The sequence below is a fragment of the Mchenga conophoros genome, linkage group LG5 (genome assembly GCF_057382185.1).
Source record: "Mchenga conophoros isolate Kocher_MC1m ecotype Shallow Benthic linkage group LG5, M_conophoros_male_GT1.1, whole genome shotgun sequence".
Classification (NCBI taxonomy): domain Eukaryota; kingdom Metazoa; phylum Chordata; class Actinopteri; order Cichliformes; family Cichlidae; genus Mchenga; species Mchenga conophoros.
Window position 1 is genome coordinate 2,223,096 of NC_140530.1, and position 23,568 is coordinate 2,246,663.

At 42.3% G+C, this 23,568-nt stretch overlaps 1 protein-coding gene and 1 non-coding gene across 2 annotated transcripts in view; one reads left to right on the forward strand and one right to left on the reverse strand.

The window, feature by feature from the left end:
- The window catches only part of LOC146573573 (receptor-type tyrosine-protein phosphatase gamma-like), a 368,884-nt gene that overhangs the window by 74,608 nt on the left and 270,708 nt on the right, over positions 1 to 23,568 (forward strand). The window lies entirely within an intron of this gene.
- Positions 18,511 to 18,583, reverse strand: trnar-ccu (transfer RNA arginine (anticodon CCU)). The gene has a single exon. It is a non-coding gene; the product is annotated as a tRNA-Arg (tRNA).

Below are 23,568 nucleotides of genomic sequence, written 5' to 3' on the forward strand. Positions count from 1 at the left end.
ACACACACACACACATATATATATACATATATATGCATTTTAGACATTCTTTGATGGGCGATCGTGGCTCAAGAGTTGGGAGTTCGCCTTGTAATTGGAAGGTTGCCGGTTCGAGCCCCGGCTTGGACAGTCTTGGTCGTTGTGTTCTTTGGCAAGACACTTCACCCCTTGCCTACTGGTGGTGGTCAGAGGGCCCGGTGGCGCCAGTGTTCGGCAGCCTCGCCTCTGTCAGTGCGCCCCAGGATGGCTGTGGCTACAATGTAGCTGCCATCACCAGTGTGTGAATGGGTGGATGACTGGATATGTAAAGCGCTTTGGGGTCCTTAGGGACTAGTAAAGCGCTATACAAATACAGGCCATTTACCATTTTCTTGCCACAATTTGAAGTGGGCAGATATTGATTAACCCAACAGACACATCACAATAAGAAATGCTCAGTATGTTTATGTTTTGGAGTTTGAATAACCTTACTCTGTTTATAAAGTTTATTTCTTTATTTGTAGTGTTTTAACTTTTAACCAATGTCACTCTCAATGTCACATAGTAAGACTCGAAAAGAAGGCTTACTATTGGCCCAGCCAATAGCAGGGCCTGGATTTAACTGTAACTGTCACACAATCATGTAATGTCAGGTAAAGACACTAGCACCCCCTTATCTTCTGCTCCATGGAGTGGCTTGAGCAGGTCTAGTCATTTATTACCTAAATTCACATGTTCACATGCTCATTATGTTTTTCCACCACTCACTATGTGCTGTGATGGGCTGTTGTTTTATTAATGAACCCTTGGATAAATGCTGAAAACTGTGTATTAAAGAATCAGTGCACAGGACCAACTAGTGAAAAGGCTCTCTTAATGTTTTGATAGCTGGACAAGTCTGTGCAACTGCCCTCATGCAGACATAAATATTGTGTCTTAGTATCTGATATTATTTATTTACATCTGTTATGAGTTATTTATATAATCTGCTATTAGTCCTTTGTATATCTGTTATTAGTTACACACATCGATTATTAATTATTTACATATGTTATCAGTTATTTAGATCCATGTGAGATTCTCCCGGGACAAGTATCCTCATTGTCATTACATGTTAGTGATGTATGTGATGGGGTCCGTACTCAAAGCAACATCAAGCTGTGTAGAACAGGGTGTGGTTGGGCTTGGGTGTGAGACTGCAAGATACCAGAGGTGTTAATTGTGTTTGTTGGTGTGCATCACTCTCTACTGCTGAGTAGATGCCCAACAAACTTCCACTGCATACCGACGTTTATCAACTAAGGCAATTCCATATGCACTTTAAAACCAAAACAGTTGCAGCCTCAGGAGCACATAAGGCTACAAATTTTCCATTCACATATCATAAACTCGTCATGAGCCTTCAGGCCATCAGATCACTGTTCTTCCTGCCTCCAAAGTCACATTTGTTAGAGCAATGCTGCTTCAACACAGAGAGATATGGGTGAGGTGAGAAAGAAAGACTCAAAGGTAAATAAAAGTGAATGGAGTAGAGTGAGACTTTTCCAGTGTTATTACTGATGGTAACTAAAAATAAATGCTTATAAATAAAACAAAACAAAAAAATCTATTTACCCATCTGAGGCTCATGAGATGCATTTGTAACACTGATGTAGCGCTAATGAGTTAATACAGGCTACATCAGTGTTACATTACTCACATGTTGTGGTTGGGGTTAAAATATGTTGTTGATTAGTTTTAAAAGACCATTGTAATCGCAGATGCAAAGATAACAAAAGGGTAATATGTGGCCTGTCTGTATTATATCTGGATAAAGGCTCTAGAAGAATCGGTTATAGAAGAATAAATAACATGAATGCTGAGGAGAAGTAGAAGGCCAGAAACAGCTTCTGGTCCAGGTTATTATTTCTCAGGATTCCTCAGAGGAAGTGCAGCTGTTGCTGAGCCTTGATGATGATGTTGGTTGGGTGGGTTGGTGTACAGTCATAAGTGTACATGGCAAACAGTAGGGCACTGAGAACACAGGCCTGCTGGGATCCAGTGCTGAGTGACAGTGAGGGAGAGAGGTGGGGGCCAAGTCGGACTGATTGAGGCTGGTTGGTGAGGAAATCTGTTATTCAGGAGCAGGTGGCAGTGGGGATCTGAAAGGCTCCCAGTTTTGGTTGTGAGGATGTCTGGGATTATGCTATTGAACATAGCTCTTCCTGTTCTCCAGATGGCTCAGTGCTGTGAAGGGTGATTGTAATGGCACCCTCTGTGGACCAATTTGCTCAGTAACCAAACTGGTGGGTGTCGAGGGACTGGGATGGTCAGTCTCTGATTTGCTGAAACACTATCTGTTCAAAACAATTAATGACTAGATATGATCGGGCAATAGGTTTTTAGTCATTGAGGTTGTCTATTACAGTATTTTGGGGGATGGGAATGATGGCGGTGGCCCTCAGACAGGTGGAAATGGTGGCATGAATCAGGGAGAGGTTGAACAGTTGATGAGGATTGTTAAGGTTCACATAATTGAGGAAGGAGAGTACAAACAACCAGGTCCAGAAGATCTTGGTCAAACAATTGATTTTAATGAATACACGCATGGGAAGACCATTCTGTATGCAGACCGGAATTGATCTTCGACTTAATCAAAGCATACACAGATTTTTATACCATCAGGGTTTGAATTAATGACGCCCCTTCATACGTCACAGGCAGAATATATACATACGTCAAATCAAAACCACTTTTAACACAGTTTAAAAAGAACGTTGTCTTCTATCTTCATGGCCGGTACTTCCTGTCACTGCCGGATGCTCTCTTGTCATCTTGACACATCAGCAGCAGTTCTACGACAAACTGCTCTTTTTGCAACCCCAAGAAAAACATGATTAAACTTCCACCTATAAATGGTTCTCTTTAACTAAGTGTGTGTGTGTGTGTATGTCATCCTCAAATGCTCTCTCAATTCACCCGTAGCACTTCTGACCTTTTACCAGACCAGAGGCTCATCCTTATGTGTAATAACCGAACTGAAACTACATGTACTATGTTGAATAAATGTTCTAATCAAGAGCCTCTGCCAAGAGCTTAATAAAAGAATATAAAAGCATAACAGACAATTTGAATAAGCTAGTAATTCAAATAGCCTCGTCTAACCTGCTCAGAATAACTTAGACTCTGCTTTCACTTCTGCAAACTCTCTGCAACTTCCTGTCAACTGCAACTTAGTCTTTCTGAAAGACACACACTGTTTAAACCTCTGAATGCAATATCAATACTGTAAATTATATTATTAATGCAATGGTAATGATGATGATTATTTAACAATAGCAGTAAAATAATTTCCCTGCTCCACAGGATCCATGCCAGTTGGTCTCATAAGTCTCCCTGTGACCTCATGTTCCTAGAGTTCTGGGGAGGTGAGGGGGCAAGGGAAGTTGGGGAAGAGTGGTCTCAAACTGAGCATAGAAGGTGTTGCGCTCCACTGCAAATGTGAGGCTGGTGTTGAGCATTAGGGGACTCTGTCCTTTGTAAGGGCTTGGGCGGGGGTTGTTGCCTGTCAGAAAGCCCTCTATCCTCCTCCTGTAGGCCTACCTGGCCTGTTTGATGTCCCTCCTCAGGTTGGCTCTAGGAGTGCTGTACATAGACTTCAGGCTAAGGGACAGTTCTAAGTTACGAGTTCTGATTAGATCCTGTACTTCACTTGTCATCCAAGGTTATGGTTAGAAAAAAATTGGATGGTTTTGGTCACTGTCATATTCTCTACACAGCACTTAATGTAGTCTCCAGGTCCTGCTGTTCAGTCTTTCAGATCAAAACGGACCTTTAGCTGGAGGAGAACATCATCTAGGCATGTTTTAATGACCCGGGTACTTTGATGGTTTTGTTGCCTGAGGAGGGTGTAGGCAGGGATGAAGAGCAGAGAGAGGTAGTCAGATTGTCCTAGGTGGGCAAGGGGTGTCACAGGCCTGCCAGTTTTCTGTCCCCCCTAGTAAGGAACTTTACTTGTTGGTGGAATCTGAGGAGTACAGAACATGCCTTACGAAAGTCACCAGCAACAATTTAGATGCCCTCTGGGCCCTCTCTCTGCTGTTTACTGATAATAAGTTGGAAGTGGTTGAGTGCTGAGCTAACGTTAGCATTGGGGGAAGATGTAAACAATGGTAACTCTGGCTACCATGAGCTTGAGAGGTAGATGGAACGGCCTACGGAAAGAAAGAAAAAAGAAAGAAAAAAACAAATAGAAATAAGATCCAATATGCAAAATAAGTCCACACACAAGGTCTGGTTTGAGATAGCAAACTCTATATGTTTAAATGAGAGAATGGAAGCCTTACGAGCTTGAAAAAAGAAGGAAGATGCTTCACCTGTCATCCAATGGCTTCTTCGGTTCTAAAACCGAAAGCTGGAGAGTCCCAGATATTTAAAGACTAGTGGGGGTTGTCCCTTAGGAGGTGGTCGGTGACCCACTATTGAGTTATCACTAGCCAAGGTGTGAAAAAAGCTGTGCGTCATTTGCATCACTGGTGAAACCATTGTGAGCCCTTGCCTTACCCTATCATGTGACGTATTGAGGTTACCTGACACAAGATGTGAATGGGGGTTGAGGCGCCTGGGAAGGGATCTCAAAACTGCATTGTAGGTGGCAGATAGTTGGTGTCTCCCCCCTCTGTTCAAAAATGGCCATTAACAGTGGACTTAAATGGCTTCTTTCACTCCTCTTTCAAATCACCTGTCTTCTCTGTCCAAAATGTGAACATTGGCATCCTCGAAAGAGTGACCTTTGACCTTTAGATGCAGATGTACAGCTGAGTCTTGTCTCGGCTCTTCTATGTTATGCCATGTGTTTATGGCGTGGCTGTTTGCTTTCTTCAGTATAGAGGTCTGAGCACTCTTTGCTGCACTATGTTGTTTAGCTTGTGTTTGGGAATTTTGTCCTTGGGATTAACCAGTTTTTGTGTGAGGGTATGGCTGGGTCTGAAGTGCACTGGGCTATTATGCTTGGAGAAAATCTCCAGAGTTTCTCTGACACACCTCCTTTTACTCCTTAGATGGTATGTTCAGTCAAAGGAATTCACCCACACATGATTATCAGAGTTAATTAGGAATTTAGATGTGGTCAGGCCAAATTACCTTTGCATTCTTTTTCTAATATAATAGCAGATTGATCAAGAAAGAAAAACTTGAAACTTCAAAAGTTTTTTAAAATGCCATGTCAGCTTTAAAAGTAGACATTTTCATTAATGTGTGTGTGTAAAGCTTACAACACTTTAATGTGTATTTTCCCGGCCTGGGATCTCTGTTACTGCAGAATCATTTGACTTTAGAGTGTAAATTCAAGACCAATTCAAGAAGCTTACAAGGAAAATAAAATCATCTTAACATGCACAGCTGGAGTCATTTACAAACTTAAAGACAAAAAAACCAAAAGAAATTAAACGTTAATCTTCAATGTCTTGTCTGAACCTTGGAAAAGATGGAGCTCATGAAATCCAGGTGTGTATAGTGTGTTTTGTAAAGAAAAATGCAGCTGGCAACAAAAAAAGTGGAGAGTAGAAGCAACGTGCCAAAGCTGGGCTTTTATTGAGGGTTTTGTGTGCCTTGGAGTTCAGAGACATGATATCAGAGGCGTACTGAATCAAGGCTGACCCCCAAGGTGAACTCTGGCAAGTGAGAGGAGAGCAGTTTGCTCAGAGGTTATCAATTCACAATCACTCATCTGCTCGGCTTCTTTATCATTACTCTGACACCAGCTCAAGTAAGGATTTTGTTTTTCTTTCCCACTGATTTTCTCTTTCTCCTGTTCCTTTTCCAGCTTTGTGTACAGTTTGATGCAGCATTGTATTCTGTCAGACATTTAAGAAGAACAGTTTCTATGCTCAGATAAACGCTGTCTTCCTTTTTTAATCCTTTCCAAAATGCTAGATGGGAGTGCTGAGTGGAAGGTACCGATGCTTGATGCAATAGGTGTGAATGTGTTCACCATCTCAGATGATGCAAAGACAAACTAATGTGCATTCAGTTTAATCTACAGCTTTTTGTTTAATACATTAGTGCCAACAATACATACACTTTCACAGAAAAGGGAAAGCACTGATATTGTTTGATTTGATCAGATTGAACTTTAGTATCAAATTTTAAGAAGACGAAGTGCGATTGACATTGGTTAGCACCTTACAGTTGGAACGTCTTGATGATGATCAATCATCCAAGTAAGGAAATTCCAAAAGGTTGATTCTGTTCATCTTGACGTAGCATTTTAATGCATTTTTAAGCACTCATACAAGTGACTTCTCTTAGTCTCAGCTGACTGCATGTTTCCCTAACCTTAAAAAGAGTATTTCTGCATAATGACTGAAACTAGAACCACTGACACACAGTGGGTTTCTTCTTGGGTTTCTGCTGCCTGAGGTATTCACTAAGCACACTGTTGGTTGTGGCCATCTTGATGAACTCATGGATTTTGGTTGTTTCATCCTGGACAGTGGTTCTGACACTCACCCGTCCTTGGCCTCCTTCCTTCCACTTAGCATGCATCCCAGGGTTTGGGATACCTGATCACTGGCAGGGCGTAGGTGTTGATAGCACAGATCTTGTTCTTACCTTTCAGCTGACTTCTCAGGACTTACCTGACCCTCTGCAGGTACTGCAGGTGGTTGCAGCTTTCTCAGCGGCCTCTTCATGGTTTCCATTTGCCTGTGGGATCCCCAGGTACTAGTAGCTGACGTCAATGTCTGCAATATTGCCTTCTGGTAGTGTGATCTCCTCAGTTCTGACTACCTTCCCTTTCTTTGTTACCATCTGACTACGCTTCTCCAGGATCCATGTGTGGGGCATTGAGTCATAAGCTTTCTTGTAGTAAATTGAAGCAGTGCACAGGCTGGTCAGTCTGGTCTTGCAGTCTTGGGCAATTGCTCTGACTACGAGCATCTGGTGTTTCGCTCCTCTGGTATTCCTGCCAATTCCTTTCTGTGCCCCACTGATGTATTGACCCATGTGCCTGTTCATCTTGGTCTATGATGCCTGACAGCCACTTCCATGTGTTACTGAGGCAGGTTATTGGCCAGTAATTGGATGCAACCAATCCCTTCCAGTGGTTCCTGCAAATCAGGACTGTCCGGCCTTTAGTCAGCCATTCCAGGTGTCTCTTGTCCATTAGCAGTTTGTTCATTTGTGCTGCCAAATCCCACATAGCAAAATTGGTATGGCCCAGATCTGGCCCATATAATGTGCTAACACATGGCCCACATACCGCAAAGAATGACAGCCCTTTGGTGGCCCAGATCTGGTTTGCCAGAGGAGGACCACACATGGGCCAGCACAAGGCCAGTTGCAGACACAATGCTGGCCCTGTGCTGGCCCAGAACAGTTTCAGCCCACATGTCAGCCTTATGTGTACATTAATCAAGTCAGGTAATAACAACATGTGTCGGAACATAATAGTGCACAAGAAACACAACGAAACTCTATTCAGACAGTGATTCTTATATAGGGCTTTTCTATTCTCGCGGATCACTCAAAGTGCTCTATACAACATGCAACATTCACATGATTTCTCTAAACTGAGTGCTTCCTAACTACATTCATACACATTCACACTCTTGACATGCAGACTGAAGCTGAAGGGATCGAACCACTAACTTTCCAATCAGTAGATGACCTGCTCTACCTCCTGAGGTACAGCCACCCAGTGGAAAGCATGTGTAAACCCTCACTAGGTTTTGGATAAAGTGTACACTCACAAACCTGTCAAAACTGCATTTAAATTGTTGGCTACCATAGCAGTATAGTATTGCAACATGGCATTTGGATCTTCTAACTAAAATAGATAAATAGGAACATAAATAGTGCCATCGTTGCCAGACCTGGCCCACATCTGGTTGACATACACCCCGCTATGACACCAGTCAGTCAGAAGTGCCAGCTTGATGTCGGAATCGGGCCAGACCTGTTTTCTATGAACCTGGGCCACATAAACCAAACCATAATCGGGCCAGATGTGGCATGCCATTACATAGACAGTGCCATCTACAGCAGGCCTTGCCTATATCTGGATGACATGCCACTTACCATGCCAGAAGTCAGCTGGCAGTGCCGGCTTGACACCAGATCTGGGTCAGACCTGTCTGCTATGTGGGATGCTTCATCAGCCAGTAGGTGTGAATCATGTTGGGGGCTGGTGCTGTCCAACTCTTCATATTGGAGACCCTTTCTTGGATGTCCGCCACTGTGACGGTTACTGGACCCTGGTCAGAGAGGTTCCTGTGGTCTGCTCTGAGATTGACTAGCCACTGAGCATTGTTGTTATGGGTTGCATTCTTCTCCCATATGTTCTCCCAGTAATGGTCCGTCTTCAGCCTTGGTGGTGCTATCTCATATTGTTCCCCTGCCACTGTGCACTGTCCATGGAGTACAGTTGGTTATTGTTCCTGTTATTATACCTTTTCAAGTAGCTAGCCAAGGCTGTTTAGCTGTTTCCAAGGCATGAGGTATGGGCAGCTTGCTGTATTTCCTAGGTATCTTCTTCATCACACATTTATGCAGATTCAATAGTTGGCAAACTTCCCTCCGTCCTACCTTGATTATACCCTTTAGTCTCCTTCTCATGGAGGGTGCTGCTCCTTGTGGCTGTAGTCAAGCATCTCACTGATCACTGCTGTCTGACTTGTTGTCCTTTTCCGCCTTGCAGTAGCATTTGTGTTGTACCTTGTTGATCTACAGTTGTGATACCAGTTTCTTCTTCCAATTGTTGAAACACTGAGCTACTAGTTGTTTCGCTGTCAACCTAGATGTTGGGTATCGAGATGATTTCCTTAAGGAATAGAGTCTCTTCAGTGCGGTCTATGTCACATCCATGCAGACTTAAGGAAATGAAGGTTGAGTTGACCTATGTGTTAAAGCTGACAGGGGAATGATAGTTGTTTGTAAGGTATGTACGATTCTCATAGCTTGTGGGAAGAAGTTGATGAAGCACTTTGCAGAGGAGGCCCTGATCCTCTGGGTCCTTTTACCTGATGGTGGGAGGGTATACCATATATCTCCAAAAATAAGTTGTAGTACTTTTCCAGTATACAGTTGCGTGCATTGCAGCAGCAGGGCCAAGAAAAGTGTGTCAGGCCAACACAACTATAGGCTGATTTCCTTTTCAAAGCATACTGAGATTAAAAATCTGACAGTTAAAGTTGACTTTCAATTAAGCCACATTTGCACTAGTGCAAGGCTGAACTGGGTTGTTTGATCTAACAATGGCTACTGAGAAGGGCTGGGCCATATTATACCGTTCACGGTAATACCGGTATAATGTTAGGCAACGATAGGAAAATGAAATATCGCGATAGAATATGAGTAAAATGCGCATGCGCAGTGCCTTTGTTTTCATACGCACATGGCCGATTGTTGAGTGAAACAGATGAACCAGAATTGGTTTGTACAAATGGTGCAACTTCAGTGATGTGGAACTGGTTTGGTTTTTGTCCGTCAGATACACGACAAAGCACATTTTTTTGCAGAACATGCAAGCGGCCGTCGTTATTGTCGGACTAAGATGCTCTTAAATCTGGGAGTAATCTGGGTCCTAAACTCCGTATCCCTGAGTTCAAACGAACACTGCAGCATCACTTAGAGTTAAAAACTGTCTAAATTCTTTCATCTTTAATAAAACGATCAGCATTGCTGCTTTACCAGGTGTAACTATGAAGTTTAACTTCCAGGCATCCATGAAAACAAAATTTATTACATTTAAGGAGTTAGAAGTTAGCAGGAAGCTAGCGGAAGTTAGCTCGCTAGTTTCGCTAGTTACCTAAACATGATATTGCATGTTCTGACTGAGAGATTTCTGAGAAAATTCAAACGTACAGCTCTGCTTTCACTTCCAACATAAATGAAGACAGGAAACTAAACAGCAGTGACGTTTGTAGGGTTACTGAAGTTGGGCTAGCTGGTATATAATTATGTGCTACGTGATCGCTAGCGACACAGCTATGTTAGCATAACATAAACAGTGAAGCTGGAGGACCAACACTAACACTTTTCCACTTATAAAAGTTAACGTTAAGGTTCCTCATGGTTAGAGACAAATGCAATCGCATGGCAGGATGCTGTAAACGGACCAAACTTCAGTCAGAACAACTGAGATAATCCATCCACAATACGAGGTTAGTCATTAATATACTGCAACAACATGGGAATAGAGCAGCTGCTAGAGAATTCAACATTAATGAATCAATGGTACAGAAGTGGAGGATGCAAGAAGAATGAGTTTAATAAAGTTTGATTTATCTGACTGCTTTGTTTCGCTTAATGTGCCTTATAATCCTGTGCACCTTATGGTCCGAAAAATACGTACTGCACACTGCAGTTTAATGTTGCAAAGCACCTCTTTTTAACTTCAGTGGATATTATACATGGTTATGCTCAGGATATGTCAGCCCATTTCTACTGGAAATGCCTTTTGGTTAAACTTTCAGCAAGGAATTTGCATTTGCACTGTTACATTTTTATAAAGATTTAATGTACATAAAAACCAGCTTCTTGTTTAAGTGAAAATAAATGGAAGGTTGTCTTTTTGCGCTAGTAATGTTGTGGAGTTGTATTTTGTCTCGCATCAATTATATCGTCAGTTATATCATTATCGCAAATTTTTAAATATATATCGTGATAAATATTTTTGGCCATATCGCCCTGCTCTACTACTGAGTGACTGCACAGTAATTTTTGCCTAATTAAAGCAGGCATTTAACCATAGGCAAATGGGAACCATGAAGAGGTCGTTAGGAAAGCCACAACCATTAAATACCTGCAGAAGGAAAGGCAAGTCCTGAGGAGTCAGCTAAATGGGAAAAGCAAGATCAGGGTGATCAACACCTATGCCATGCCGGTGATCAGATACCCTGCTGGGATAATAAGTTGGCCAAAGGAAGAGATAGAAGCCACCAACATCAAGACAAGGAAGCTCCTTACCATGCATGGAGGGTTTCTCCCCAAATCCAGCACCCTGAGGCTGTATGCTAAGCTGAAGGAAGGAGGCCAAGGACTGGTGAGTGTCAGAACCACTGTCCAGGATGAGACAATAAACATCCATGACTACATCAGGAAGATGGCCACAGCTGACCGCGTGCTTAAAGCAGAAACCCAAGAAAAAAGAGGAAGAAGAAGAACAGGTCTCTGCATGGTATGTCATACCAGCAGTTGGAAGAAGTGTGTGACATGCAGAAATCCCACCACAGAGGCACTAATCATCGCAGCACAGGAAAAAGCTCTAAGCACAAGATCCACAGAGCCTGTTCTGAACATCTGACTGTGACCTAGAAGTCTCAAGATCAAAATTGTACACAGCCCCTAGGTTGGTTAGGAGTAACCGAGCTAAGATCCTGTGTAGTAGTGGTGGACAAGCAGAGGAAGACAGCCATAGTGACCGTCTTCACAAAAAAGTAACATGAGAAGCTTGAGAAGTACCAAGGGCTGAGGGAGGAACTCGAGAAGATGTGAAGGATGAAGCAACAAAAAACAAGATCCAAGACCTCTCTCCAGAAGAGAAAAGATACAGGAAAGATTGCAGGAAACTCAAACCCACAGGCTTCCTGCATGGGCAAGTGGGGAATTTGTTTGAATGTTTTTTTAATCTGTGTGTTCTGACCTTCTTGCTTTGCCAGGTGAGAGGTAAAATGACGAGTCTGTGAATGTTGGTTTTTGGTGGTGGGTGCCAGTGAGTCTGTCGGTGAGTCTGTTGTGAAGAAAGTGGAGTTGGGTTGGAGGTGCAACAGACGTCAGCTGGCACTTGTAGCTCTGAGTTGGAGGGTTTGCCTCAGCCTAGTGGCAATTCAATTCAATTCAATTCAATTTTATTTATATAGCGCCAAATCACAACATAAGTCGCCTCAAGGCGCTTCATAGATACATAGAAAAACCCAACAATCATATGACCCCCTATGAGCAAGCACTTTGGCAACAGTGGGAAAGAAAAACTCCCTTTTAACAGGAAGAAACCTCCAGCAGAACCAGGCTCAGGGAGGGGCGGGGCCATCTGCTGTGATTGGTTGGGGTGAGAGAAGGAAGACAGGATAAAAGACATGCTGTGGAAGAGAGACAGAGGTTAATAACAGATATGATTCAATGCAGAGAGGTCTGTTAATACATAGTGAGTGAGAAAGGTGACTGGAAAGGAAAAACTCAATGCATCATGGGAATCCCCCGGCAGCCTATGTCTATTGCAGCATAACTAAGGGAGGATTCAGGGTCACCTGGTCCAGCCCTAACTATATGCTTTAGCAAAAAGGAAAGTTTGAAGCCTAATCTTAAAAGTAGAGATAGTGTCTGTCTCCCGAATCCAAACTGGAAGCTGGTTCCACAGAAGAGGGGCCTGAAAACTGAAGGCTCTGCCTCCCATTCTACTTTTAAATACTCTAGGAACAACAAGTAGGCCTGCAGTGTGAGAGCGAAGTGCTCTAATAGGGTGATATGGTACTACAAGGTCATTAAGATAAGATGGGGCCTGATTATTTAAGACCTTGTATGTAAGGAGCAGGATTTTGAATTCAATTTTGGATTTAACAGGAAGCCAATGAAGGGAAGCCAAAACAGGAGAAATCTGCTCTCTCTTTCTAGTCCCTGTCAGCAAGAGTACTGACAGCAAAGGCGGGCTAGTTTCAGTGGCTATAATGGGGTCCCAAATGAGTCAGGAAAACTCACAAGATGATTGTGAGACTGTGGAAGAAACTGAACAGGTTGGATTGGGGAGAAAGGTAGAGGGAGAATCTACGATGCAGGTTGGTTGCCATGGTGACAGTGTGGCAAACATGGAGTGCGATTATGAATCGGATTCTGATTGTTTCTCTGTTGCAGAAAGTGTTTCCCAAACTGAAAATTTGTACTCTTTAGAAGAAATTAACTCATTCTTGGACGACAGTTATGGGAGATCAGTTTGATTGATTGATTGATTGATTGATTGATCATACTTTATTCATCCCAAGGGAAATTGGGTTAAGGCTGCCAGCCGTACCAGCGCCATCTTACCCTTCCGGTCAGAGGGGTATAACATGGAAAAAGCACAACATGAGGAAAGATAAGGAGAAAAAAATAACTCCCCCCAGACTGAGCTCCAACAGGGAGATCAGTTTGAGAACAGAAAAAAACACCTCAGCACATGAAAAAAACTCTTAATACACGAAAGAAACACATGACAAGCAACAGGGATGGGTAAAGGGTGAGAGACAGCCAATGTAGACACATCCGGACCTGCGCTGGTCCGGATGTGTCCCCTCCTTGATCCACTGTCAGTATCAGAGGGGAATAAGCGTCGAGAGCATTTGGAGGGGGAGGGGGGATGAGTGTACATCTGCATGTGTATATATGTCTGTGTGTGTGTGTGTGTGTGTCCAGAGTTCAGCTGAGACAGTGTCCTCCTCCCTGCCAGGCTAAGTAAACAGTCTTCCAGCCAACCCAGGTGGCCTTGCATAGAATGGGAAGAACAGTCTAAACACAGTCATTATCAGGGTGTTGTTGTTCAGCTCCAGCCTTGAGACCGCAGCTGGCGCCGAAGGGGTCTCCGCAAGAAGTGATGGTGGTTTTTACTTTAGCGCAAACAACTCATATGAATTTCAAAGCTGTTCCAACAGTCCAACACTGGTCTCTCAATCTCCCGTTGGAGAGTGTGGAGCAGGGAAATTATTTTACTGCTATTGGTAAATAATCATCATCATTACCATTGCATTACTAATATAATCTGCAGCATTGATATTGCATTCAGAGGTTTAAACAGTGTGTGTGTCTTTCAGAAAGACTAAGTTGCAGTTGACAGGAAGTTCCAGAGAGTTTGCAGAAGTGAAAGCAGAGTCTAAGTTATTCTGAGGAGCAGGTTAGACAAGGCTATTTGAATTACTAGCTTATTCAAATTGTCTGTTATACTTTTATATTATTTTACTAAGCTCTTAGTAGAGGTTCTTGATTAAAACATTTATTCAACATAGTACATATAGTTTCAGTTAGGTTATTACACATAAGGATGAGCCTCTGGTCTGGTAAAAGGTCAGAAGTGCAACGGGTGAGATGAGAGAGCATTTGAGGACGACACACACACACACACACACACACACACACACACACACACACACACACACACACACACACACACACACACACACTCAGTTAGAGAGAATCATTTATAGGTGGAAGTTTAATCATGTTTTGCTTGGGGTTGCAAAAGAGCAGTTTGTCGCAGAACTGCTGCTGAGGTGTCAAGATGACAAGAGAGCATCCAGCAGTGACAGGATGTACCGGCCATGAAGATAGAAGACAACGTTCCTTTAAACTGTGTTAAAAGTCATTGTGGTTTTGATTTGACGTATGTATATATTCTGTCTGTGACGTATGAAGGGGCGTCATTAATTCAAACCCTGATGGTATAAAAATCTGTGTATGCTTTGATTAAGTCGAAGATCAATTCCGGTCTGCATACAGAATGGTCTTCCCATGCGTGTATTCATTAAAATCAATTGTTTGACCAAGATCTTCTGGACCTGGTTGTTTGTACTCTCCTTCCTCAATTATGTGAACCTTAACAAGAGCCATGAGCTTCTCCATGATGTTATCCAAACTTACGTTCCGTGATGTTGTCATTCTTGTGCTCAAAGAGCCGATTCTGAGAACTCACGAGCGCAGTGAGCTTCTCCAAGATGTGATCGAGTTTGCACTCAGAGGTCTTGTTCTGAGTATTCACGGCAGCCGTAAGCTTCTCCAAGATCTTATCTGTGCTGCACTCAATGAGCCCCTTTTGAGAAACTCACGCCTCGTCCCATTGTTTCAATCCCAGCAGGCAGCCTTGTGGGGGTTTGAACAGCCGGTTCTGCTTTCTTAATTCTTCGATAAGCCAGGGCCAAGCCAGCCTCAATCAGCAATAACCCTGTTATCATGGTTCTGAATAGGTAGATATCTTCAGCAGTCAGGCTCACCTGAGCCCAGACTTGAGAAAAGGGTGTCAATTGCATTTAGGGACCAGTTGATCAAATCCATAATTCCTCTTTTAGGTTTTAGAGAACAGACTGTGAGAGAGTGTTCCAGGGAAAAGTAATACAAAAAACACGAGAGTAAACAAGGACACAAGAGGCTAAGCAGGGAAGCTAAGGGAGAGGAGAAAAGTGCGACTGCCTTCGCCGAGAGCACGAGAGAAGGTAACGGACTATTTTCCTGACGTTGACAAGTTTATTCAGTTTGTGACGACAATACAGAAAGTTGTTGGTGTGGATCTCCTGGACGAGAAGAAGTGATATCGTTTAAGTAACCATGTTACTAATTTAAGACAGGGGGAAAAAGCGGGTAAAACTCATTTGAGGAAAAAGTAAAATCTTTATTAATCGCAAGATGGTCAGCCATCACTCTGTGTTTCTTATATACTTTTTCTTCTTCGCTGCTTTTCTACCTTCTCTGAATATGGAAAATCTAAAGGTGGCCTCTTTGAATATAAATCAAACTGTCACAGATTATTAGGCAGAGGACTCACTCGCAGGACTGAAGTTTAGAGAGAAGGTGAGGGTTTATTTACAGTGTGGCGCCAAGTGAGAATATCTACATATATACAGTTGAGACAGATAACACGGGGCTCCAGGGGGTGGAGTGGGTCCGAGGGGAAGGTCCAAGGCGGGGTACATCTTCAACTTAATCCACAACTCACTCTGAATGTCCACTCCAAAATGCTCACGCTCACTCACACACATCCACAGAAATCCAGACGGCAGGGAAGATGGGCAGGGAATCTAGAAGTCCTGTACACAGAGAAAAACAATGTTAGGAGGAAACTCTAGGTGATCACAAGGAATACTTCCAAAGGCTAGGCTGATGCTAGGTAATGTGACAATCCAGCGAGGAAGCAGCCTCTCTTGCCATCTTAAGTAGTCTGCCAGGATCAGTGTGAATGAGCCACAGGTGTGTGTTCAGGGCGGGTTCAGAGGCGGGGAATCAAGGTCCAGTTCCAGATCTTGTAGCACTCATGTCGTGAATTGTGGGTTTACAGATCACCACATGATTTTAATGGATTTGGTTCTTACTTTTACAGGGACACAGATATCTTTTTGGCATTTTAACACTAAACTGTTTAATTTTTGTGAAAATTTTAAATTGTTTTGGGCTTTCTGGAGATCAAAGAAGCATGAGTTTCAATCTCTGATTTGGTGGTGGGAGGTAGGGAAAGCTAAAATCAGGAGTTTCTGCCAGCAATATACTTATACAGTGTAAATCCACTGACAACATTAGGAGGGTGATTTGGCAACTGGAACAGGAAATAACAGACTTGGAGTGTGTTTCTGTTAGTCAGAATAATCAGCAGGATTTATTGTATCAGAAAAGGATGGAGTTACGTATTCTTCTTCAGGAGAGGGTTAAAGGGGCTCTAATTTGTGCTCGGTTTACAAAGCTTAGGGACATGGATGCACCAACAACATTCTTTTTTAATTTGGAGAAGTCAAGTCGCACGGGAGAGGCAGATGGTCTGCCTTCGTCTGCCAAACGACCAAGTTACAACAGATCCAGCTGAGATGAGAAGACTTGCAATGGAGTTTTATGATAATCTCTTTTCGAAAGATACCTGTTATGAAGCAGTGGTAGCAGAACTTCTTCAAGGGCTTCCTCAACTTACTTCAGAGGATCAGGAAACTAAACACGGACTTGACATTGGAGGAGCTTACACTGGCGGTTACACAGATGGCATCTAGGAGATCTCCAGGAATAGATGGTTTTTAAACATTTCTGGAATGAATTGGGGAACGATCTTCTGGATGTATTTAATGATTCCTTTGTTAGGGGTACACTTCCAGCAGGGCGTACTCTCTCTGCTGCCTATAAAGGGGGACCTTGCCTTGTTACAAAATCTGGAGACCAGTGACTCTTTTATGTACAGACTATAACATTCTTTCAAAGGTGTTATCCAATAGACTGAAAAATTTTATTGACCTCCCCATTTCCAGTGGATCAGTCATACTGTGTTCCAGACAGATCTATGTTAGACAACTTATTTCTTATGAGAGATGTTTTTGCTGTCTGTGAGACATACAGTATGACCTAAACGTGGGGATTATCTCTATTGATCAGGAGAAGGTTTTTGATCTTGTAGATCATACTTTTCTTTTTTCAACCTTGCAAGCATTTGGTGTGGGAAATGTTTTTCTTTCTTGGGTGAAATTACTTTATGCCTATGCTAGTTGTGTAGTGAAGGTGGCAGGTGGGTTGAGTAACCCTGTATCAGTTCATTAGGCAGGGTTGTCCCATTTCAGGTCAGCTGTATTGTTTAGCAACTGAACCTCTTTTATTTAGATTGAGAGCAAAATTAAAAGGGCTTACCCTACCGGGTATGGGTCACAGTTCTTCGGTAGTTGTTTCTGCTTATGCTGATGATGTTAATATCTTTATTAGTAATCAACATGATGTGAATGAACTGAGTGAAAGTTTAACTATGTATGAAAAGGCTTTTTTGGCCAAAGTTAACTGGGACAAAAGCGAGGCCTTATTGGTGGGTAAATGATGCATAGAGAACAGTCCAACCCTGCCAGGAAATTTGTGCTGAGGAAGGAATGGTATTAAGACACTGGGACTTTTTATAGGTAATGAAAAATTTCAGAAAAAGAAGTGGGAGGGCATATGGGAAGAAGTTAAGTCAAAGTTGTCTAATTGGACATGGTTGCTACCCCAGCTGTGATATAGGCGTAGGGCTCCGAATGCCAGTAATCTGTTTGCCTCGTCCCTGTGGCACAAGCTTGTGGTGTTGGTTCCACCTGCTAGGCTGGTTAAAGATGTTCAGTGTTTCATTGTGGATTTTTTCTGGTCTGGGCAGCATTGGCTTTATTTGGGGCCATTTATGTTGTCTGTTGACACTTGTGAAACCACATTGTAACCCGGTAAAGGACCAGGCGCCTGACTGCAGCTTCATAGAAAATGAGCAATCAGAAGTAGTTTCGACTATGGAGCCTGAGTGTGTGAATAAAACACAGGAAACCAAAATAGAGCTCAAAATATATATACTATGTTTGTTATGAGAAATATATAGACAGATGTACAAAAAAATAAAAAAAAATACCAGAGAGTACCAACAATTTTAATCACTGAATCTAGTTCCATTAAAAGAGGGGGAGTAGAAGGAGCACATGTGATGTGCTCAAACACAGCTGAATCAAATGCTTGAATTACCTTTTCAGCATGGCATCAAGTTTGGCAAAGGCCTGATAACCCGCCATTCATTTGATTCAGCTGTGTTCCAGCAAGGATGCATCTAAAAGCTAAAGAAAAGTAGCTCTCGAGGACTGGAGTTGGAAGCCTCTGTGCTTTGCTACGTACAGATAGGGAGTCGCCCTCGGTGATCGGGGGCCGTTATAGTATTCGACTGACTCACTCGGCGCTTGTACTACAGGGTTCATGGTCTATGTTTTTGGGGAGCAGGTCCTGACTGTCATCTGTTATTGGACACAGTTCAGAGAATCTGGCCATCCAAAAAACATAGCAGAGGATGGTTTCGATCTATCGACCTCTTGGTTATGCGCCCAGCATGCTTCCGCTGCTGGACTGCACCCTAAATGGGACTCGAATCCACAATCCCTGGCTTAGGAGGCCAGTGCCTTATCCATTAGGCCACCAGGGCTGATGAGGGCTTGTCTTCCTTTCTTTGGAGGTTGTTTTGGGTGTTCAAGTGAAAGCCATGGTTTCAAGCTGAGTTTTAGTTCAAAGATGAAGCTGTATTTAAAAACATTTGAGAAATGCTGAGAAAATAAATTACACTCTGTACACACTCTGGGCAACTGACTGTCCAGAACTCTGGACAGCCAACACGCTGTGCTTATTGCTTCACTTTATATAGTGGCATTTGTATTGTCTGTTGAGACAAACCACATGAAGACCAGAGAATTCCAACGATTCGGATCACTGAATCTAGTTTCATTATCTGCATCTGTTCTCTTTCTTCCCATGTCAGAGGGAGGTCAAGGACTTGTGGATATAATGGCTATCATGACCACTGCCTTCAGGTTACAAATCACTCTTAACTCATTCACTGCCAGCCATTGGCAGTGAATGAGTTAAACCCATTGACTCATTCACTGCAATTGACGGCTATAGACGTCAATGGCAGTGAATGAGTTAAGATGCTTTATGGACGTAGCTACTGATGGCTTCTCTTGGCTCGGCTGCTTCTCCAGAAAGCTGGATATCCTGGACTGGATAAGCATCTGTTTTTGCTTAAAACAGCAGAGCTTGATATGATGGGTTTACCACCTTTTTATCATTCAGTGTTGGATGCTTGGAAAACGCTGATGATTTTCTGTGATCCTGACCTAGACCTGGCCTGTGGCTTTTTGAGGAACCATTGTTTCACAATGACTTTTTTGTATGGGATTGTTTGCTGTCATTACCTACAATAAGGACCAAGTTCATTCAAGCTGGGATTTTGAAACTGGGTCACCTCGCAAGACTATCGATAGGAAGGATATTCGATCTCACTAACATTAAGTCCACCAGAATCTTAAAGAGGATCCTGGAAGAGGTCTGGGAGTCCTTACCCGTGTCACTGAAAGTATTTGCTGAAAACTGCGATCTAGCGGACCAGTGGCATAATGAATATGAGTACGTATTTCCAGTACTTTCAGCTGCATCAGCTTTTGATGGCTGGCATGAGGAGAATGGACTGCTGAACTGTTGGGTATTCTCAGTTCATGTGGGAAGAAGCACTTGTATCAAAGTTGTGTCCAGGTGCTGAACTTGTGCTCTCTAGCAGGGGTCAGGGAGTCAAGGTGGACACAGATTTTTGATTCAGACCTTGCCCCGAAGGGCAGATGGAGGGTCCTGTATAACCCACCTGTTGAGAAACAGGTTGGTGACCTCCAGTGTAGGATTATACATGGATTGATAGCTATGAACAGACACAGAGCTCACTTTGACCCGACTACAAGGGGTGCTTTTTTTTTTTTTCGTGAAAAACAGGAGTCGCTGGAACACTTGTTTTTGTCCTGTGTGAGGTTAAAAAGCCTGTTTAGTTTATTGCAGGAATGGGTTGAAGCCCTCGGTGAGCGTTTTTCTATGGCTGTTTTTGTTTTTAGTCTTAAGTACAGAGCTTTGAAAAAGAAGACTCATGTCTTAATTAATTTCCTTCTTGGAATGGCTGAGTTAGCAATTTGGAAAACAAGGAAGAATAAAGTGCTTCGACAGGGTAGGAATGATGCAGCACTTAGTTTTAAGGGGTTAGTCGCATCGAGATTGAAAGTGGAGCATGCTTTTTATAGAGTTACTTGTAATCTACAGATGTTTACAGATTTGTGGTGTATTCGAAATTTTTATGTTCATTGAGGAAGGATGGTGCACTTGTTTTGCATTTATAGAGTATTATTATTATTATTATTATTATTATTGTATTTGTTTTGATAACTACACGTTCATCGAAGTGTGTGGTGTTTTTGTGACTTTTCCTTTGACTTTGTGAGTGTTTGCATTATTGAATTGTGATTTGAATAAATGCGTTTGTTAAAGGACTTTCTTTCTGTCTTTCTTTGTCTTTCTAAGGATGACCTTTGAAACCATAAATCTAACCATAAATCGTCGGAGAGTCATTTTTAATGAATTGCATATTTGATTGCAATCAGTATTTTGAGTTGTGTTGCAATCATGTTATTGCTTTGTGTCATTGTGTTATAAATTTGGCTTGTGCAACAAATAACTCTGTGTTTACCCCCCGTCTCACACATAAACACCCAGAGTGTCACCAGCAGGCTGCAGGATGCCAGCTTCTACAACAAATCAGCTTCATGCACAGACACACACACACACATGTGCGTGTATGTTTGTGTGCTGGTGAATGTTCTTAAGCACTGAGAGTATTAGAGGCAGATGTAAGGGATGCTAATGAACTTATGGCCACTGTAAGGCCTGGCTTGGATGGTCCTAGCATACGTACATTGTCTGCGTCTGTGTGTGTACTTCCCTGCACGTTTGAGCACCCTGATATTCTTTTTATCAAGCCAAGTGAGAAGTGAGCAAGTCAAGGTTAAATACAGGAGCACAGGAAGGGGCTGTGCATTTTAATTAAGCTTGAGGAAACACTCTGCAATTCCCCTAAATGCCCCTTGTGATGTATGACAGGAACCAGTGTTGTCTATTTTTCTTCTGAAGAGGAACTTTTGTGTACTTGGACACAGAGGCTGGGCCAAAGTGCCTGTTCTTTTGAGCTTTATTGACTTCTGGCACTGTGAGCTGAGGCAGTGTGATAGAGGAAAAAATAAGGTTCCGGGTATCCAGCTCAAATACATCTGCTATGCACCAGTACAAATGTGGGTGTGCATTTGTACTGGTGTATATTTGCACAGTATTTCACCATCAGAGATGGGCAATAACGCGTAATCTGATTAGTTTTTTCAAGTAATGAGTAAAGTAAGGGATTACTATTGCAAAAATAAAGTAATTAGATACTGTTACTTTCCAGTAAGCACACTGAGTTGCTGTGTTACTAAACTGTGATTTTGTTTGTGGGAGTGTCACATGACATTCAATTCAATTCAAATCAAATTCTTTATTGTCCCAAAAGGGAAATTAGTTTAGCAACAGGATAAAAGTAAGCAAAACAATAATATAAAATGACAATAATAGTAATAGAAAATCCCAGAACGGTTATATGCCATTTAGGAGACAGGATGCAGTAGGGATAAAAGACACCTGGAGTCTTTTGGTCTTCCTCAGAGTTACTCACTGTACCAACTCAAACTCACTGTGAAGTGGATGGTTCCAACAATTAACAATAGAATGAGCCTTTCTAAGCACATTTTTATTGTAAATGGCCAAAAGTCCATCTTGCCAGCTCCCTGAAATTTTGCTAGCAGTTTTTTCAAAAGACCCAACTGATTCTTATTCTTCACTGTCAGGTTACCAAACCAGGCAGCGATACAAAAAGACATCACAGATTCGATAAAACGTCTATAAAACAACGACAACATCTCAGATGAGACATTAAAAGATTTCATTTTCCTTAAAATGAACAGTCTTGGTTGAACTTTTTTAATAGTGGCATCAGCATGAGATTCAAAACAGTTTATGATCAAGTACCACACCTAGATATTTTATTTTATTTTTATTTTTTTTGCCTGTCCCGTTTGGCTCTTTTGCCATCAGAATTGTTGTCTAAAGGCAAAGAAAGATGCCCAACGGATTTACTTTACCAAATTGACCATCCCAGCCTTGCCGTAATGGTCCATTTGATTCACCTTTTATTGTTTATTTTATTTTCACTTACTGAATACGGGACAGACTTGACTGGGGGAAAGAAGGGGAGAAAGAAAGAGGGAAAGAGAAACAGCTGAGAAGAGGGACGGGGGAGAAGGGCAAAAGACAAAAACCAACAGAACGGGCAGAGAAAGAAAAAAAAGAAGAAAAAAAGAAAAAAAAATGCATATATCAATCACCTGGATCACCTGTTGAGAAAGAAAAAAGAAAACAAGCAGAAGAGAACAAGAGTAATAGAATAAACAACATCACAATGATATATGGGAATATGACAGTAAATACTAAATGTTAAACATTATTGTGCAGCACATAAGATCAACAGAACACAGTGTGCTTTGAGGTAGGAGCCAAAAAGGGTGTAGTTTGTGGGTGTGATCACCCGTGTGTACACCTGTGAGCATGGACGCGCTTGTTTTTTGTTTTTTAAAAGGTTCCTTCATGTAATGATCTGCTAGAGGGTGTGGGGGGGCCACAGCCCCGTCCTCCAGGGCATGAAGCAGGACACCTAGATATTTGTAACTCTCAGCAATCCCGATTTCAGCAGTTTGAATGATAGTAGGTGATGAGCTATAACATGACTTCCTAAAATCAATAATCATGTTTTTAGTTTTTGAAACATTTAGTGAAAGGAAGGACTGATCACACTAATCCACATCATCTGGGGGACGAGTCAGTCAGTGACTGACGATCACTGTGTCGTGATCAAGTAGAGGAGGAGAGCACATCAGGAATCACATGACTCACCCTCACACATTGTGACCTATTGATCAGAAAGTCTGTCACCCAGCCGACCAGACTAGTGTCAAGCTTAAAATGATTGTAAAGCCTGTCAGCAAGTAAGAGGGTTGAATTGTATTGAATACCGATGAAAAGTCAGCAAATAATAATCTTGCATGGGTGTGGGCGGCCTCAAGATGCTTATACAAGAGATGCAGGAGTGAGACAACAGCATCCTCCACACCTCTCCCTGCTCTACAGGTGAATTGGAAGGGGTCAAGATGGTGTTCAACATGCATTAAAATCTCCTTTTTAATTATCTTCTCAAATGACTTCATCACTAAAGAAGTCAGAGCCACAGGCCTAAAATCATTCAGTGCCTTAGGAGAACTGCCCTTAGCAACAGGAACAATGACAGCATGTTTCCAAATCTTAGGTACAGTCTGTAGCTCTAAAGAAAGTGAGAAAATGTGATGAAAAATCCCACTCAACTGATCAGCACAAGTTCTCAGTACCTGTCCACAGACATTGTCAGGTCCAGGACTCTTGCTTTTAGTGTGTCTAAAGAGATTAGCTACCCCCCTCTCATTAATATAAAATAAATGGGGAGTGATAGTGTCACGGTCCGGGGCAGCGGCCGTGTGGAGA